This window comes from Panthera tigris, chromosome D2 (assembly GCF_018350195.1).
Source record: "Panthera tigris isolate Pti1 chromosome D2, P.tigris_Pti1_mat1.1, whole genome shotgun sequence".
Taxonomy (NCBI): Eukaryota; Metazoa; Chordata; class Mammalia; order Carnivora; family Felidae; genus Panthera; species Panthera tigris.
In genome coordinates this window covers 2,533,650-2,542,787 of record NC_056670.1, presented here as the reverse complement: position 1 = coordinate 2,542,787, position 9,138 = coordinate 2,533,650, and the positions used below count along the sequence as shown (strand labels likewise).

Sequence of the window (9,138 nt, the reverse complement as noted above, 5' to 3'; positions counted from 1 at the left end):
AAAACATTTCTTGGGGTCCCACGTAATATACATGAGCAAATTGCTTGGGTGCTAATCCCATTAAAATACACTTATGAAAATACTGCAAATTACTTTAGATGGTATCATAAGATTTTAGATGAGCACATTTCCCTTCTCTGAGTTTTAGTGTCCTCTTTTACAAAGCCATAGAATATTCCATCAATCATTTGTTCACATATAAAATCATATACTCCTCTGACATCCTAAATCCATAGGCAGAGACAATTATTAGGACTCCCAAAGGGAACCGGCTGATCTATGCCTTAAAGACACCTCGAGAGGAAGAATGAATATGTGTGCAAATAAAGGGAGAGAAGCAGGAAATATCAGATGCTTGGCGGACAAAATAATTAGTCTGAGACATCCCAAGTTGTCAAGGGCTATTTTTAGTGAGAGGCAAGTGGAGACTGGTGGACAGGCATTGTTTATGCAGAATGTACAGACCGCTAACAGGAAAATGTTTTAGTCCTGGGACGACATTTTTTTCCTGCTGGGGGTAGGCTTGTCCCGATCACTGCTGCCACAGAGCAGTTCGAGCCCGTGATGGTAACCAGGTAACGGCTCTTACAGGGAAAAGCCAGAGTAAATTTTCAATCCCGCAATGGAAGAACCAGAAGACGCTGATCATTATGCTGGAAATGTAAGTAGATCACAACAGGATATCTGAGCCCTAGACATCAGAACACAGAGTCTATCAGTTCAGAAAGACCTCATAGTTGCAAAAAAAATTTTTTTGACAAATTCAGAGAGGAATTTCACTTGCCATGTTTAATTTTTAAAATCTAATAAAGAACATGTGTTAAATTGATTAAACTCAGGAAATGTATGTATATGAGCTTTTTCAGCTCACTGTAATGATGTTTCATTATTATTACACAAATACTAAATGATTTGACATTAACTGGTAAAACCACTACGGGAGCATACATTAAAAATGCTTTTGTGTAGATGGTGAGATACTCAAGAAGATTGCCACAAAACAAGAATATGGTAAAAACTAGAATTTACATGCATATATGTACAAATATACATGACATATGTATCTATATTTATATATACATTATAGTATATGCTTAGGGTTATATGAATCTATATATGTTTAATACATAATAAAAATATACATAATTTAAAGGATGTACCTATAAATGTAGAATATATTGACCAAAAGAACTCTAAAGGTTTTTACATCCAATTTCCTAAAAAGGATCACTTTTCATTTAGAAGTCACTAATATTCACATCAATGTGAATTTTAAATATTTAGAAACTAAAGCAAGTATTTTTGAATTTGTATGCAAACCTTACCCCATTTACTCAGCTGATGTTTTGGGGAAATATACATTTTGGGAGAAATCAGAATTCTTCGATGGGGAAAAAATGTTATTTTGTTCTGATTAGATATTTATCCTGGGGAAATTTAAGTGAAGAGGTTAGGAAATTTGAGTAAGGTTATATGATTGAAATTTCAATTTTCCTCACATCTTTTTATGCTGTCCAGTAACAGGCTCCTTCACAAAGCCAAAGATTCTCTTTATTTGCTAAGGTTGGAATGTTCAAGTAGTAAAGTATATTATTTTGCAACTACAATCAATAGAATAGAAACTCGAATCTAGTTCAAAAAATAATGTATGACAAAGAAACAGATGCAGTCCTAAGAGAGTTCAAATCAACTTGTCATTTTATAACTTTAGCAATAACTTAAGTGACCTTAATCGCCCTAATAAATAAAACTAAAAGACACAAAACAATATTACTTTGTCTTCTTAGAATCTGCCTAAAGTGATGTACCACACTGTTTTTTTCCAAGTGTCCATCAAAAGTTCCGATGAAACACAAAAGCAAAAATGGAACTACGATCTGAAATTTGAAATGAATCCTGGGGCTAAGCTTACTCTGCCTTTCTCCAGGATGGAGGACATTCATTAAAATAAACAAACCCTGCCCCTTATGTAGAGTCAGAAGAGTTTATATCATTCCAAATTAAAAGTAACGAGGACTCCACTGCCTCACTGAGTTTCTTGAAAGTAATAGAGCATTTGGAGAAAACCTTTGGAAACCAAAGTCATTTTATTGTAGAGTCTGCAGACTGAAACTATAAGCTGAGCTCTGGTCTGTACCTTCATGATGAAGTCTTTAGCTCACGGAGAAAGAACGCCGCATGCCTTTCCAAGAGGTCTGTTCTCTGCACCGATATTTCTTCAGAAAGATGATGTGAATATTGCTGGCTATCTACAAATAATAATCTCTTCTTTTTTTTTCCTTTTTTTTTTTTTTTTTTTTTTTTACAACTCCAGAAGTAATTGTTGAAACTTTTAGCTAACTCTTATCAATAGGGGTGGGGGGTAGTAAATGCCACATTTAGAGGATAAAATTCTAAGAATACATTTAATTGCTGTTAAAGACATAAAAATCATAGACTATTGCTTTAAGAAAAATAACTAGTATTTCCACAAGTAAGTTATGCAAGTAATGCTGAGGTCTACAATATTCTGAATAATTATTTTGGTTTAATTAATTTGAATATAAAAAAAATGAATCTTTCACTGGTGGCCACAAAAAAGCATCAAGCTCTTAAATCTTCTACCAGTTACTGGAGTCCAGCTTAAACAAATACAAGAAGTGCAATACTCATTTCAGCAGAGAGTAGAGGTTTTGGGAAAATTTTGGCAACAATAAAGTCCCATTTTTTTGGCTGCCATTTAACAAAAAAGGATGATGTCTTAGGCTCAAACCTTCCCGGGAAGCTAGCAGAGAAGAGGGCGGCTAGAATCCACCCCCCCCAGATGGTGCCCTGGAGCTAAATCTGTATTTAACCACAGAGTAAAGCTGTGTGACTGTGGGTAGCAGCTTCGAGGGCACGTTTAAGTGAGACAGACGACACTTTCAGAAGCTGCAGGAGAGGAGAAGCAACCCCTTTAAGGAGAGATCTTTGTTTGATGTTGTCATTCCATTATCACATTTAGCTCTTTGACCTTACACACTCCTGCACCTACATTTCAGCAAAAACACAATGTGGGGGCGCTTGGATGGCTCAGTCGGTTAAGCGGCCAACTTCGGCTCAGGTCATGATCTCGCGGTCTGTGAGTTTGAGCCCTGCGTCCGGCTCTGTGCTGACAGCTCGGAGCCTGAAGCCTGTTTCCGATTCAGTGTCTCCCTCTCTCTCTGACCCTCCCCCATTCATGCTCTGTCTCTCTCTGTCTCAAAAATAAATAAACCTTAAAAAAAAATTAAAAACACAATGTGGAAATCAGAGAGAGTAAAACATTTGGAGGATTTGAAGCGACACAGAGGTCCATTTTCCACATTATTTCTACAGCATACTGCATGCAAAAATCCCGTATTAGATTAACTTGGAAAAGACCACATTCCACATCCTTCTCACACATTAAAGGTGCTAAGACATGTATAGTAAAGAAGCCTTTTAAACCACTTTCAAATTCTACTATTTCTCTCTTTTTTTAACCACAGTACTTTTTTATAGGACTTTAATAGCACCTCACAGAACTGCTCTCCATATGGAACAATGTCTGATCACCATAGATAGTAGTTTCTTTATAAGGTTCTGCATTCATTCTTTTGACTATAATTCTACCACTTTCTAATATTTTTTCTCATAACTTTTATTTATTTTTTTAAATTTTTTTAACGTTTTTTATTTATCTTTGAGACAAGGAGAGACAGAGCATGAATGGGGGAGGGGTAGACAGAGAGGGAGACACAGAATCGGAAGCAGGCTCCAGGCTCCGAGCCATCAGCACAGAGCCCGATGCGGGGCTCGAACCCACGGACCGCGAGATCCTGACCTGAGCCGAAGTTGGACGCTCAACCGACTGAGCCACCCAGGCGCCCCTCTCATAACTTTTAAATGCAATGGACAGTTCTTTAAAAATGGAATAGTATCACAATACTCCTTGACAAAGAATCATAGTAGGCCAAGATTTCATAATAAAATTATTCGAAACATAATGACTCTCAATTACAGTTCAGGTGGAAAAAACCAGGTAATGATTTTATGTTTTATTTACATGACTGTCCTTAATTGCACTGAATATTGAAAAATCTCATTTGTTATGTAGAATTCCAAAGAAACAATCTGGAGTTTCATTAAAGTAACAAGCAGAAAGGGAAAACAAACAAACAAGCAAAAGAGCAAGAACAAGAAACTATGCCGAGTTTTTCGTTCTACATTGTTTGTTCATAACATTTGACATCATCTCCTATAGTGCCCCCATACTGAGAGTCTCGTGATGCACTTTTTAAAGATGCTGAGGCTATCGTAGCAGGTCTAAAGTGAATTAATCCTTATGGTAATGACTTAAGTAGATCAGGCACTCATTGGTGCATATCTCTGACAGTTAAGCTACAAAGGGTGTAATTACTAAAACAAATATAACTTCATTTCAAATGACAGCTTCAAGTGTTGAACTTTTTATTTCCCTACTTCTATGAAAAGTAACTAGGATTTAAATATAAGTAGTTACACTATTTGTCGTATTTGCCACGCAGACTAATTCACTCATTCAGGATTTTTGTCAATTACTTTTACTACCTGTTTCCTAGGAATACGAAGCAACACAAACAAAATTTAACTCTTAAAATTCTTGCTTCACTTTCTCACTTAATTACCTAATTTGGTTATTACTCCTCTAATGGTGATTCAAGTTCTTAACTTGAAAAAAGGGACCTAGAGAAGCAAACAGACTCACAATGGCAATCTATGTCGCCCACTAGGGGGCGGTGTCAGTGCATGCCAGAGACATCACGCCAGTGCCCAGAGTCCAGCTGGCGTGCTTGCAATGTGATCCTAAAACATGAAAACAATTGACAGCATTACCCTCTCCATCCTTCAGAGTATTATGTTTTAAAATGACTCATAAGAGTACGGATACATATTTTTCATTGTATATTACCCCTGAAAAAGCAGAGCTGCTAACATCTGAATGCATGTGACAGGTAAAAAAATAAATAAATGTCTTAATTTTTCTTGCATTCACATTAACTCCAAAGGAAACTATGCAGATAAAACCATCAAGCTATCCTTCCCTCCATATAAATGGACCCCTTGCATGTGATCACAATACTTTTTAACCATCAAAACAGCTCAGCTTCATAACCAGGAATGGTAAACAGACTCCTCGGGGGTCTACAGGAACACTATACCACTAACAAAAAAAAAAAAAAAAAAAAGAGCTTGTGAGAATTCACTTAACTTTCATAGAACCTGGAAGAAAACATGCTATTCTTAGGGTAACTATAATATATTAATATCAGGAATATCTTAAGCAAATCTCAATTCTAAAACAATCTGTGCATGAAAAATGTCTATGTCATATTTAGATTGGCATGCTCTAAGACTAGAAACGTTCAGAAAGTTGTATTAGCATTTGGAATTACCTGCCTGTTTCAGCGGAGAAGAAAGTGGTTCAAGGTGGACTTGAGGGACTTGAGAAGAAATCATTGATAAAACACAGAATAGAATGCATCAATCAATCAATCCATCAGTCAATAAGTAAACTAAACCAAAGATTTATTTTATGGAACATGCTTATAGGGCTATGTATTTATACACGTCTATAGTGTAAGGTTTGAAAATATGTTTAGGTAATAAAAATGAATAAATAAAAACATAAAGCCAAGAGGTACATACAAAACCACTACTACACACACACACACACACACACACACACACACACACACACAGGCTAGATACTGGAAGAAGTAATCTCTTGTCCAATGTAGCTGTTATCCACTAATAACATATATGTCTTAATATTATTGATAAATACATGTTTAAATATAACAATGAAGCATCCTTTGGATAAGAGATGCTATTAATAGCATAAGCAGATAAGTAAATGCAATCTTACAGTTACATAACACAATGAAGATAAACTGGGGTACCAAATAAAATCTTCCCGAACAAAATTTATTTTATGTAGCATGCAAAGGTAAATGTGAAATAGTCAACCACCTTCAAAATCAAAGGAATTATGTATGGCGTGTCATAGGACAGTCAGATTTAGCAAATACAAATCTCGATCAACATTTGGAGACATATTTTTCCTAAAAAAAAAAAAAAAAGTTGCTTACCTAAAACTTAAAATTAGGTACTATCAACAAGAAGAGAATGTGTGTTTTATATTACAGTTAACAGTAGTGTTTGGTAACATCTGGTGACTTACATACTAACATATATTGGCAAGCTGTGCTCACTGCGATGTTTCAGTATCTGTGAGAATCTTTTAGCCCAGAGTCATTTTCCCAGGGCTAATGTCATGTGACTCTGATTTTCTTTTTAATCTTGAATTTAATTTTAGAGTGCAATTAGGTTCAACTTATACCAGTGATTACCTGATAGAAATTCCCTTCCTGACTCAATATTATTAGCGACAGGAAACCTCGTCACCATGGACAAAACCAGCCATTTTCTAACATCTTTTACACTTGCAAGTATTTTCTCAACTAAAATCAACCTTTCTGAATTTAGCTCAGTGGTTTCAGTTTACCTCTTTGGCTGTATACTTGTTATACTCGACAAATAGTTTAAAACATACTTGTTTTTAATCTCTCATCTTTTCTGTACTAGTTTTTTTTTAAATATAAATGATAGAAAACTAGCAAACTCTCAATATCTGTTTAAATTATACATGGAAATATACTGAATATTGTAACCACCAGCCCATGATGTTGAAAGGTGAATCTGCTAGCATATTCTCACAAGATAACACACATCTCGTTACTATCTCCCCAAAACCAGCCAGTAGGTGATCTAAAGGATAAGCAGTCATTATTGTTATGTCTCTTAGAAAGAAAACTTAAGTCAACGAATGTGTAAACTTTTATTATGTGCCCAATACTATACTAAGCATTAAAATGAACCACTAATCTATATGCACAGTCTAGAAATAGAATGTACATATACTAAACATAAACACGTAGACCATGTATATTTTGATTCTAAACTATTATCATCAATTGTTTTATTTTTGCTATATACTGCCCCTATGCTAAGTATTGTGTCCAATTTAATTAAAATAATAACACTATTAGATGGGTGTTTTTTCAATCATTATGCCTGATAAGAAAACTTAAGAGGTGGATAACCTGCCCAATGTTACAGAAACGGGGTGCAGATAAGCTAGGAAGTGAAAGCGGGTCCTCAGACTCCATGGTTCCCAACACTGAAACCATTTATTTGTAAGTGTAAGTGCATGCTGAGATCAAGCCTGAAGTTTTAGCCCCCACTGGTATGGATTTGGTAGTGAAAAAGGATAATATTCTATAAATTAAGGAGTAATTAACAAAAGGCATATTTCTTGCAGTATTCAGTAATGTGAAACCCACAGCCCATTTAAGATTCCACCTTCCAGAAGAGATGGGGGGAGGGTACAAAAAAATAAATAAATAAGTTATAGCAAGGTGTGGAAGAGTCACATCTGAAATGTTTCTGCTGACATTTTCCTAAGGAGGAAACAGTGGTTGTTGAACTCTTTGTAGCTGAGATAAGGATGTTCTGTACTTTACAAAATGACCTTCATTATTTACAGAGAAATGGAGTTCTTGGTAATACGTGTTCTTGCAGTATGATAGGTATAATTCAAACAATCAACATTACTCTCAGAAGAAGAACAAGCTGATAAAAGAAAAGAAAGTAGCAAGAAACGACCAGAGGTGTCGCCCCGTCATTCGCAACAAACGGTTTTACAGAGAGGAAGAACCAGAAGGGATGCTACATGATTTTTATTTACGGGCTATGCTTATACCAAGTCTGAATATTATTTCACACGGAGATGGGATTAACTATGTACCAAGAATGGCTTGAGTAACTCATTTCAACCTCAAAGAAACCAGAGGAAACAGCATCCTAACCCCCATTGCCAGATGAAGAAATTGAGATGCACAGAGTTTGAGCAATTTGCTGAAGGCCATGGTGTCTTCCCCTTCGCAGAAGACTTGCCATACATGGTCATCCATTAATTGTGAAGTAAACTTACGTATGGCTTCCTCCTATTCCAAATGTATGAACACAAAACATACACAAGTGGAAAATGTTTTTGACAACTGCAGGGATTTGGGGAAACACAATACAGATTAGAGAAATTGGTCTTATCATAAGCAATTACTAAAAAAAAAAATCTGAATAAGTATGTCATTGGAAAGTGAAGAATTTTAATTGTAAAATATTAAAGGCATGTCCCATCCCTTGGTGAATTATTACAACAATATATTAATCATCTGAAACCATATGTATCAATGACAATAGGCAGCAACTTTTGAAGGACGGATGTATTGAGGTGTTCTGTTCATTACATTACAACAGGTAAAAATGAGAAGCCTTCCTACTTCTATCCCCTGCTAACATTAATTCTATGTAACAGAACCATGTCCTCGATATCTACAATATTTGTTTGCTTATTGTGAGAAATTTTGTCTATGTGAAAAGTTGCTTTTGCAGCTGAAGTAGTAGGAAGCGAAAACAGGGAAAACAAAGCTGATAGCTTAAAGAAACAGTTGATGATAATCTATCAACTTTCTTTACTGACTCATAGAAGTGGGTATATGTAAATCCCTTTAGGAGTAAAACCTGAATGAAATGTAAACCAAATACCAAAGATAATCATTTTCCTCAAATATTCTGCAATGACTTTCCAGGTAGCATTCACATTCCTCAATTTATAATACTCACCAGTGTTTGCTGTCCTTAATGACTTATGACAGGCAAGAAACACAGACTCAATATGATTTCCTAGAAATTAATTTACTATATGCCTAATGAATACTAAGAGTGTTTACATAGAAACTACAATGATGAATAAAGAGGGTTTTTTTTATCTCATTAGAAACTATATTACATATGCTTTTATTCAACATATTTTTTTTTCAAATAAGAAAGTTTCATATGTAAGGATTCAGGCTATTTCCCAATCATGAGTGTTAGTGTCTCTGAACAACATTTGTACATCTTTCAAAAAAGTTAATATAATTAAATGAAAATTTCATTTAGATATCAAATACCTATTTGAGGAACATTTAAACAACAGGTTGCTTCAAAGGTATAATTCCTACCCATGTTTTTTGTTCAATTATTACTGTGCTATTTGATCTACAACTTTAAAGG

At 35.1% G+C, this 9,138-nt stretch overlaps 1 long non-coding RNA gene across 2 annotated transcripts in view; it reads right to left on the bottom strand.

Moving 5' to 3' along the window:
* Positions 1–409: 409 nt before the first annotated feature.
* Positions 410–9,138, bottom strand: part of LOC122231935 — a 33,030-nt gene continuing 24,301 nt past the window's right edge. For both annotated transcript variants that reach the window (XR_006209233.1, XR_006209232.1), the window contains 2 exons: positions 5,415–5,462; positions 410–691 (listed from right to left, as the gene is read on the bottom strand). This is a non-coding gene — a long non-coding RNA (uncharacterized LOC122231935). The remainder of the gene's footprint in view (positions 692–5,414; positions 5,463–9,138) is intronic.